Below are 10,386 nucleotides of genomic sequence, written 5' to 3' on the forward strand. Positions count from 1 at the left end.
GAAGGGAGGGAGGGAGGGAGGGAGGGAGGGAAAAAAAGAGGTGGGAGGAAGAGGAGCAACAGCCACCGCTTCCAAGAGAGAGACAGGACTGAGAGAGAACAGGTAGCTAAGATCCCCTTGCCTCAGCAGAAGGGGGGACTGGGCGGGCTTGTCTCTTAAAGAGACAGGGAAAGTCAGTAGCAGGTCTTAACAGTCCCATCTCTTTCTTATAATAAAAAGGCCAGAGGTTAGGCACAATAGGTTAAAGGAACGGCAGATTCTCAAGACTGCCTCCTGCTTATTTGTGGGTGTCATCTTGGGGCAGGGGGACCTGAGAAAGCTGGGTACTGGTCACATCCTGGGGTAGCTAGTCTCGTCACTCCTGTCAGGGGGGTTGTGGTATGGAAATATCTGGTGTTTCTTAGACCTGTTTAAGGTGGATCTTTCAATTCGGCTCCCTGGAACTCACAAGAATTTTGGGGGTTTGTAAAAACTTAAGTTTAAAACAGCAGCATATTTATATTAGAATGACTGTGACAGATATTTTTGCAACATGAGAGAGAATTTTGTAGCTTATTGAAATTTGTTTGGTGAGGTTGTCCTTTTAAATGACAAAACCTTTCAGCTGTCAAACTGCATCAGAGATCTTAGAGAAGAATAAAATTTTACTTGAGTTATTGATTTAAAAACGACAGAGAACTTACTTGGTTGGCCCCTAGAGCTACTCCTCAGGGTCCTCCATGGTCGCTGAAGGTCTTTATTTGCCTTTTGCTGTTTAGCACAGGGCCTACCAGGCTCCAGAAGATCCTGTAAACTATAACATCTGTAGGAAGACAAGCCTACCTTGACCTGAGCAGCTAGGCTGTCAATTCCAGCAATTCTGTCCACTGTCTGGAGATCTTCAGTTTAGATGAAAGGCAGTTTTGCCCAGTGGTCAGCACTTGGCAGTAGAAGCAAAGTGTGAATGGATGTTGTTTTGTGCCCATTTGTCTTCTGTCTTCTTTGGAGGAAATAGAGTGCTGCTGCTAGGAGCCAACCTGTCTCTTTTTGTTATGAAAAGTCTTTTAATAATTAAATATTTAAATGTCATATTTCCCAGATCTCTGAGCAGTTGAGGGCTGTTTACCAGGTATAGATGAGTTATAACTACACTGTAGAATCTGCTTGGAGAGCTGGGTCTGAGCTTGACTGTATCAGCTCTCAACTTAACAGGTAAGATTCATACTTGTAAAAGCCTGAAGAAAAAACTGCTTGCAATAGAAGGTTATCTGAAGAACTGACAATAGTAGAGAACAGCTTAATATATTTTAAAGCAGGATTAGATTAAATATACCGTATTTTTGTAAAAGACTTAAAAGTACATACCAATTTAAAACATGAGACTTATTCTTTTCGTTAGTCTGGAAAGAGATATAATGGAGCAGACAATTATAACATTTAACAGCAAACATACGTGCATTTAAGTCACATGTATGCACACAGACACACATATTAAACAGAAATTGGGCAAAGTGGATGCTCTTGGTGGGCCCTATCAAAGGCATGCCACTGTGCAAAACACACATGTAACAGAGTCAGCACTGGGTGACCAGGCAGGGAATAGCTCAGTAAAAATGGCGGGATTTGGTTACCTGACCTGGCCCTCAGTTAAGATGGCAGTGAGGCAACCTGACCTCAGTCAAAATGGCGGCAGTCACATGTTGTATGGAGAAGCCATGTTTTTTTGAGCCACGGGAGTTTTAAATATAATAACAAGAGAGACATAGAGGCCATGTAGAATATACATTTAAAACAGGATTACACCCATGTGGCCACACCATTTACACACACTTTTATACATAAAGTAGAGAGGGAAATTACTAAGCACTGTGATCCGCCCTGTTGCCGAGCTGCCATGACAGACAGCAAGGGCTTGAACTGGAAACAGTTGCCTCGCAGATCCGACTAATCTTGTTGGTTTCTGTAGAACCAGTGGTAGCAGTGGCAGAGATAGTATAGAAGGAAAGGGAGCGAGAGTAAAGAGCATTTTCAGACAGGTGGGGAAGGGGCTGCCCAGTGGAAGGAAAAGCAGAACTGGCAGGACACTGGCCCGAGCGTTTACAAGCAGGCGGCTGATAGTTTGAGGGTTTATTTTCCATGGCTGAAAATGTGAGAACCCACAAAAGCAGCAAACGAACATCTCAAGGCCTGTAGAAGAACATCTTCTCTCTTTAGGCGGGCTGATAATGTAGCCTGACTGGCCCTAGTCAGAGCGACTCAGGCTAGAGGCCACCCCGGGGATCTCTCACAGTGGGGACCACTTACAAGCAACCCAATAGAAAAAAAGAAAACCAAAAACCCAAGGGACCCCGGGTCCCACAGCAATCACACAGCTCAGCGTGTGCAGTGCTAGCTAGCATGGAGGACTACCGCGGGTGGTCCACTCACGTTTTTTAGCTTTGGGAAGCAACCAGAGATGAATGTCAGTCAATGAAGGCTGTGGTTGGGGGTGATCCCCTCCATTTCTAGGAACACTAGAGGATTTCCGGGAGCTCAACAGTCAATTCCTTGGGTTCAGAGAAACAGTTAAGCTGACTGGAAGGGAAGAACTCACCACCGAAGCTGCTGGTGTGTGTGGAGGTTGGCTCTTAGGCAGATAGAACATGGGGCTGTCCGTGAAGAAACCCGGTTCCCATGTGTCCTCAGCCAGCCTGCCCAGAGGCAGGAGGGAATTGGACAGAGCCTGGCCGAGTCACAGAGCACCAATGTAATGGTTTAGATAAAAGCTGCGGCACAGTTCCCCAAGGGCCGGGTGGGAGACCACGGCAGGCCTTGAGGGCCAGCAGGTCCCACAGAGCCACAGCAGGTGGGTGGGTGGGAGACAGATAGGCATGCCATGCAGAGAGAGGGTTTGGGTACAGTTTATTCAGTGGGTTATGAAAGGAGGAGAGAGGGAGAAAAAGAGAGGGAGAGAGAGAAACAAAGACGGAGAAAGAGAGAGAAGGAGAAAGGGGGGGGAAAGGAGAGGAGGCAGCAGCCACCTCTTCCAAAGAGAAGAGAGACTAGAGAGCGAGAGAGCATGCAGGCTGGAAGCAGAAGGAAGATTGCTTGCCTAGGTGGAAGGGGGGGGGGGTGGTGGTGTAGGGCATGTCTCTTAAAGGGACAGCACAAGTCAGTAGCAGTCCCCACAGCCTAAGTGGGACCCTGGCAGGTGAGCCCAGGATGTGAGGACTGTGGAAAACAAATATACCACACAGACAGAGATTGGGTGTGAAGTTTATTGAGAGAAGTGGGGGGCAGGGAGGGGGAAGGGTAGCGAAAGGCCTGCCTGACTCCTCAGAAGAGCAGTGGGGGTAGAGACTGGGAATGGACAGAACTTGTCTCTTAAAGAAACCTTTGCTGGCTAGAGTATTGCCTGGGTTCATCCTTGCCAGGAGACGGGCAGCATAATGCCTAAATCCTAACAGTGTGGCCTTGTTGGAGGAAACTGCATTCCTGGGGGTGAGCTTAAAGGTTTCCAAAGCCCACATCAGGAAAGAAAAATTCTTGAGCTTCTGGGGAAGGAAAGATTCCAACAACAGAGGAGTGGGAATCAGAATTGCTGACTTTTCAAGGCAAAGTGAGCAGCTAAGAAATTCTCAAGTTCTGGGGGAAATCATTTCCAATCCCCAAATCTACAACTAGTTAATCAAAAGCAAAGTCAAATAGACATGCAGGGAGGAGCTGGGACTTGAAAACTCTGCCAGCCCAGCTGTGCTTCCAGATGTGCATGACAGCGGTTCTCAGAAAACTAAGGCGATCATGGCCTCAGCTTCATTCAAGGAATGCCAGGGAAAAACAATGAAGTAAATACAAACACTAGTTTACGTTTGCTATAAAAAGAGTTCAAAAACTGGTCTTTGCCACAGCCTTACAAATCCATCTCTGGCTGTGGTCTCAGCTGGCTGAGAAGCTTTTTGTGCCCCATAGAGACTTATTTTTTTAATTTTTAATGTTTTTCCTGGAATAAAGTTTGCTTCTGGTTTATTAGACTTTGGTGGTCTGTCCCCATCTTTGCACGACCTCCCTTCCATGAACCCAACACCCAGCATCACAAAGAAAAAATCACAAGCAGATACTTATTTTATGATTGAATGTCAATATGCCAATATAATACTTTAACTACATTATGGTGCAAGAATTTTAATGGGAAAAATTAAATGTTATAAACAAATATACATAGAAACTAAACCTTAAAAGGTATTTCAGATAACTGCTTAACTCCGCATTCCGAAGTGGCCACTGCTAAATGGGATGTGTCCCCGTGCTATGTTCTCTGACTACAAAGGAAGTTAAAAATACTATGTAGGAGCTGGAGAAGATGGCTCAGCAGTTAAGAGCACTAACTGCTCTTCCAGTGAACCTAGGTTCAATTCCCAGCACCCACATGGCAGCTAATAACTGTCTGTAACTCCAAGATCTGACACCCTCACAATGACATACAAGCAGGCAAAACAGCAATGTACATAAAATAAGAATAAATTATTTTTTTAGAAATCACTATGTAAACGGCACAGAAATGGTCAGAACTCCTGCTCTGATTACTTGTTCCCAAGCAACTGATAACTCTTGCACACATGCTTTTACAGTGATGGCAATTGCAATGATCCAAATAAGTAGATGCATTTTTGTTTTAGAAACTCGACACGGGTAAGAGATTCCTAGCTAATCTACAGTGAGTTTCCAGTTGAAAAGCCAAAACACAAGAAATTAAAATTATTTGCCAAGTGGATGATAGCAGAACCACAACCATAATCCAGAACTTGCAATGTCGGGATAAAATAATGCAATCTATCTCATAAACTTCAGGTCAGTGCCATGGATTCAGTCATCGCTCCCATGTGAACACTGAAGACAGGAATCCGATTTTAAGCTATCTCACACCTAGCAGTTGAAGGAAAGCAGCAGTGTAAGAGCTGTTTGGGAAGCACTCTCTAGTGATTACGGTTAACATTAAAGCTGCTTAACTTTTCATGCAGAAAACTTTTTCCTCTAACTTCTTGGGTGAATCTCCGCCCTGAGGATAAGCACTGTTCTTCTGCACAGCTGCCTAAGCTCAGGTCACATGCCACCATGTCAAACCCTCCAGGCAAGAGACTATGCTCTTAACACTTATTATTTGAATCACCTCCTGTCTGTGTTAGTCACAGAGGCCACTTAATGCCACACAGCCACACAGAAAATAATGCCTAATAGCTGGGTAATTATCATTTCATATAAATCTGGCTGAAAGACTTAATGCTTGATGGATGAACATTAAGTAAGTGCCATGGCCTTCCTTTACAACACTGTTTCAACTTTGTGCTACATTTTATTTTTTATCTAGGAGGAAGCTTCCTGCACCCCAGACTTCAATTTCAACTTGAAGATTCTGAAACTTTGGGGTTTTGTTGTTGTTGTTGTTTTGGTTTGGTTTTTCGAAAAAAGGTTTCTCTGCAGCTTTGGTGCCTGTCCTGGAACTAGCTCTTGTAGACCAGGGTGGCCTCAAACTCACAGAGATCCACCCGCCTCTGTCACACAAGTGCTGGGATTAAAAGCATGTGCCACCACTGCCTGGTCAAATTCTAAAACTTTTAGCTAGTGTTTCAAAACAGCTGGTCTACAGAAGCTACCACAGAGGAGTCTCAAACTGGACAAAAAAATTTAATAATGACAATACTAACAAGGAAGTTGATGGAATTTTATTTTTAATAAACATTTTTGAACCTTAGACAAGATGAATTTCAATTTCTCCCACTTTATTTCATACTTGAAAATCAATTATCTTGAAAATGGAATTAAAGTCATATAATATTGATGAATCACAATTTATACACTATAGAAATTTATCTTTAAAGAGAAGTTGTGAGGGAAAAGAGTCTGGCAGTTGCCCCGGACAGCTTGCAATTCCTGAGTGCAGGAGATCCCCTAACTCAGCTCCTCACTTTTAAAGGAAGTAAACACAAAGCATCCTTGTGGTTCACTTTCCAATGGCACAAGATGGGACATGTAGTTGTGTCGTAAAGTCCTCCTCACAGGCTAATGAATGGGAAACACCAGTGGAGTACCCTGAATCATCTATTTCTTACCCAAGAGCTTCCCTTCAGTTTTGGGAGAGAAAAACCTCAAGTTCAGCCACGAAGACCATTTCAGATAAAAGACACTACACCCAAAATCATAAACACACCCATGCAATGTGTGACATATCTGTTTCTCATCACTGTGTGCATGGTATGTGTGGCATGTTCATGTGTCTGTGCGCACAGCACATGTGTGAGGTCATATAACTTCCGGTGTCTCTCCTGGCCTTCTACCTTGACTCAGGGTTACCTGGTCACCATTGTCTCTAACAGCTAACAGTGTAGGTGTCACAGAAACTTCCAGGGATCCCCCTGCCTCTGCCTCCTCCCATAATGTGGCAGCCCTGGGATTACAGAGAGATGTGTCTGTCCTCAGAACCCAGGTCCTCACAATACTAAATAGTTCACCCACTCAGCCATCTCCCCAGCCCTTTCTGAAACTTCATTAATGAATTGGCGTACGCCAATAACTACACTGCAAAACCTATGTACTCCTTCTAGGAACCTCAAAGAATTTACAAAGCCATCAACAAAATCCTGGCTGAAGCTGACCCAGTTAAGAGACGTGACAAAGTTCTTAACCTTCACGCTTCTCACAAGCAGGGCTATCTTATTCTCTCTCCTCCATACATTACTAGTTGATTTCTACTTTTTACTGACTTTTTTTTTTCTGTGAGCACTTATGAAGTCAGCTTCTTAATGTGTCAACATGTAAGAAACCGTCACCAAATCCAGTGAAGTAGTACAGGCTTGCAATCCCAGCACTCAGGAGAATGACAACCAGGAAATAATATCGTCTTGAAAATAAAACAAAAATTGCCACAACAGAGCTCCAACTGAAAAATACTATGATCACACAGTTCTCAGTCAAATCAACAAGAGAAAGTTTGTAATTTAGTGGACAATGCATCATACAACCCCCCAAAAGAACCAACTATTCTTCCACAGACTGGTTCCTTCTGGAACCATTTCATTTCCCTTTAAGAGAATACAGGAGAAGAACTTTTTAGAGAAATCCTGCCTGGCTGTGAACAGGTGTGCAAACTGCTTGAATAATACCTGCAAAATGAGCAGTCCCCAGAGACAGGAGTTAGCCACTGCCACCACAGCCCCGATGATGTACAACCAACACTTAACAAGTGTCACTGAACAACTATTTCCGATAAGGCTGCTTGATTTCTGGGAGTTAACTCTTATTTTGATTATCAGCTGCCAAACACTGCTGGGAGCTACTCTGCCCAAGAGAAACTAAAAGGATCAACTTTGGAAGTATTACTCACATCTTTCTCTGTGTAGGTTGTACATGGGGCTCACCTGGCAACTTAGAATTAGAGTATGGGAAGAAAGTGGACTTTGTAGCTATTCCATAATTACAGATGCTTACAATTTATCCGAGGAACTTAAAATTTATATTAACCATGGTGTAAGGGAGAAAAAAAGCAGCACAGCGTTAGCATGTGAACACTGACGGCCTCCAACATAGTCAACAGTTTCCAAAAGCTAAGAAATGAGTCTGTTCCAAACTATCCACTATGTGTCTTTTACAGAGAACTGAAGGACTTCAGGTAAGATCTTACTGATGCAGAGCTAGTTCAATTCCATTATCAAGCAGCCTTACAGACCAACAGCTACTGAGCAGCATTCAATCAGCTTTGTCTAACTTACTAGCAGACGCTGAGCCATTCAATTCCACAATGCTGCCTACTTAAAAACACCCGACGGCTGACAGCTCCAAGCAGAAAAACGCGATTCAATGGCCCCTGCAGATCTCTGGGGCCCTGGTCATTCGATTGCTAAATCGCCTTTTGCTGTCGTTGGGGTTTGTAGAGGCGGTCCGGGACAATTGTCTCACGCACGACGCGTGACTTCCATTGTCAATCAGTCCTCCGGCTGGAAGGAAACTACAAGTTAGGACACGCGCTCCTAAGTCGCTAGCAAATGCGCGGCGTGTCGCGCCCACAGCCCTGGCTCTCAACCGAGATCCCGAGGCTCCGAGGCCCGTCACGCCCCACCCGGAGCCACACTGACCTGCGCGCTCGCGGGCCTGCTCCTGAGGCGGCCTCCACACAGGCCGGGCCGTGACTCCAGGCGGCCGTCACCCACGAGGACCGCTTTCACGAGGATGCCCCGGGGATCCAAAGAGGGAACCGTGCTGAAGCCAAGGAACCGCGCCTCCTGAGCCAGGAAGGCCTGGGAACGAGCGCGCCAGAATTGTTGGCGCCCGGCCTGGCACGTGACCTGCTGCGGGGCCACGCCCCTCTAGATCACGCCTCCGGCCGGACCAGCCTAACTGGCCGCCTCCTCCCAGGGGCGGAGCCTCCGCTCTCCTCCCGCCTTTCTCCTAAAGTAACTGAGGACCAGACCTGGAAGATGCAGAGGGAGGCAGCATTGACTCCGAGCAAAACAACAGTGGGTTAATACTGTGAAGACTCCTAATACACAGATACATTACCCGGAAATCCAGGGCTATCTTTTAAATTGTTATTTTGGTTGCTACTAGACCCATGTAAACTTACCTGGCAGTATAAATTAGCCACACCTACCTCTTTCTGTTCTCACACTTCAGAGCCTGGTCTTAACACATCATACAGATGTAAAAGCTAGTATTTACATCATACTAGGGATGCGTGAAAGATGCATAGAAACTGAATGGAAGTAAGATTTTACAAATTTCCCTCCACCACTTCTCATGAAATAATCTCTGATAAAGAGCATACCTTTTCACACTCGTGTGTCTGACCAATCTAGTCAGAGGACTTACCACACAGTCAAGGTTCAAACTCATATAATTCCATCTTTAAAAAAGATTCATACATAACCTCAAAACTAACTTGTTAACATCTCAACTTTTAAAAGTTTGCAAAAGGATTTAACAAACGTATTTGTTCGTGGTGAAAAATTAACAAGCATCATTTTAAATTTTAAAAAAGCTAATGGTCTTGACATTCACTCAGGTCTAGAAACTTGTACTGAAAACCTGTCACAAGCAGATTCCTTGTTAGACTGAGTGTGACCCATCGCGTGTGTCTGCCACATATCACAGGTCTTTACAAGCTATGTCTTTGGAGGACATAAGCAACCCGTTATGCAGGCTGACATCGTTTTCCTAATAAAACAGGCATTAACTACTGCAATGTCTCAGTTGCAGATTCTAGAATAACTACCACAGTGATATTTGTTGAGATGAAACCCTGGGACTTTAAGGAAAAAATATTGGACTATCTTACTATGTAAACATTTCATAGGGAGACTTAACCATATTCACTGCAGCTAGGACATCGACATCAATCAGACCAACATAATGATTCTACCAGAGTCCAATCTGGTGAACCAGTGAGGTGGTCTTATAGGAGCATGGATTGGGACTTACCTAGGGAAATGCGAATGACCACAAAGCAGCCACATCACTAAAATTCTCAACGCAGCATAGATGATAACTTCCTCTGTGCTGTATAGGTAGACTATCCCACTTGGGCAACCACCCACCTTCTACACACTCTAGCAACATCTGAGACTATATGTGGCCGGGCCAAGTCACACACAACTGGGAAGGAAGTGTACAAAGAGGAGCTGGAGCTCTGGTGAGCATCACTTCCTGCTGGGGGTCTCCCCCAGGTGGTCACAGCTACTCTGATTAGGGTGGTAATGACTGCTCTGAGGACACCGATCTACAACACATCTTCACAGCCAAAATAAAAAGTCACTGTTGAGGGGCTGCAGAGATGGCTCAGAGGTTAAGAGCATTGCCTGCTCTTCCAAAGGTCCTGAGTTCAATTCCCAGCAACCACATGGTGGCTCACAGCCATCTGTAATGGGGTCTAGTGCCTTCTTCTGGCCTGCAGGCATACACAAAGACAGAATATTGTATACATAATGAACAAATAAAAAACCTTAAAGGAGGAGTCAAAACAATTTTTAAAAAGTGACTGTTGAAATAACTTCCCATCTGATTCTATGAAAACCTTCACTCTCACTGGGAGGGCTAATGCTTTGAATTCATTGACTGCTCACTTTTAAGTGAAAAATGATCTCTAGCACATGGCAGGGTGAGGCAGTCCATTCTTGATAGAAGCACTAATTGTACTGTATTTTTACAAGTTTTTTGATGTTGCTGTTTTTGTTTCTTTGGTAGTATAAAGAATAAGAAAGGAGGAACTTGCTACCCATGTTAGTCACTTTTCTGTTTCTGTGATAAGACACCATGGCCAAGGCAGCGTATGGAAGGAAGATTTAATTTGGGCTATGGTTCCAGAGGGTTAGGAGCCATGCTGGTGGGGACTCTGCTTCCCAGACCAACAAGCAGCCATGGTGGTGGGGACTCTGCTTTCCA

General features: G+C 44.6%; 1 protein-coding gene across 1 annotated transcript in view; it reads right to left on the reverse strand.

Annotated features, from left to right (window-relative positions):
* The window catches only part of Osbpl1a (oxysterol binding protein like 1A), a 196,079-nt gene extending 187,815 nt beyond the window's left edge, over window positions 1-8,264 (reverse strand). The window contains exon 1 of the mRNA XM_005355774.3: window positions 8,085-8,264. The gene's annotated coding sequence lies outside the window, so the exon portion shown is untranslated. The remainder of the gene's footprint in view (window positions 1-8,084) is intronic.
* Between the last annotated feature and the right edge of the window lie 2,122 nt (window positions 8,265-10,386).

This window comes from Microtus ochrogaster, chromosome 18 (assembly GCF_000317375.1).
Source record: "Microtus ochrogaster isolate Prairie Vole_2 chromosome 18, MicOch1.0, whole genome shotgun sequence".
Classification (NCBI taxonomy): Eukaryota; Metazoa; Chordata; class Mammalia; order Rodentia; family Cricetidae; genus Microtus; species Microtus ochrogaster.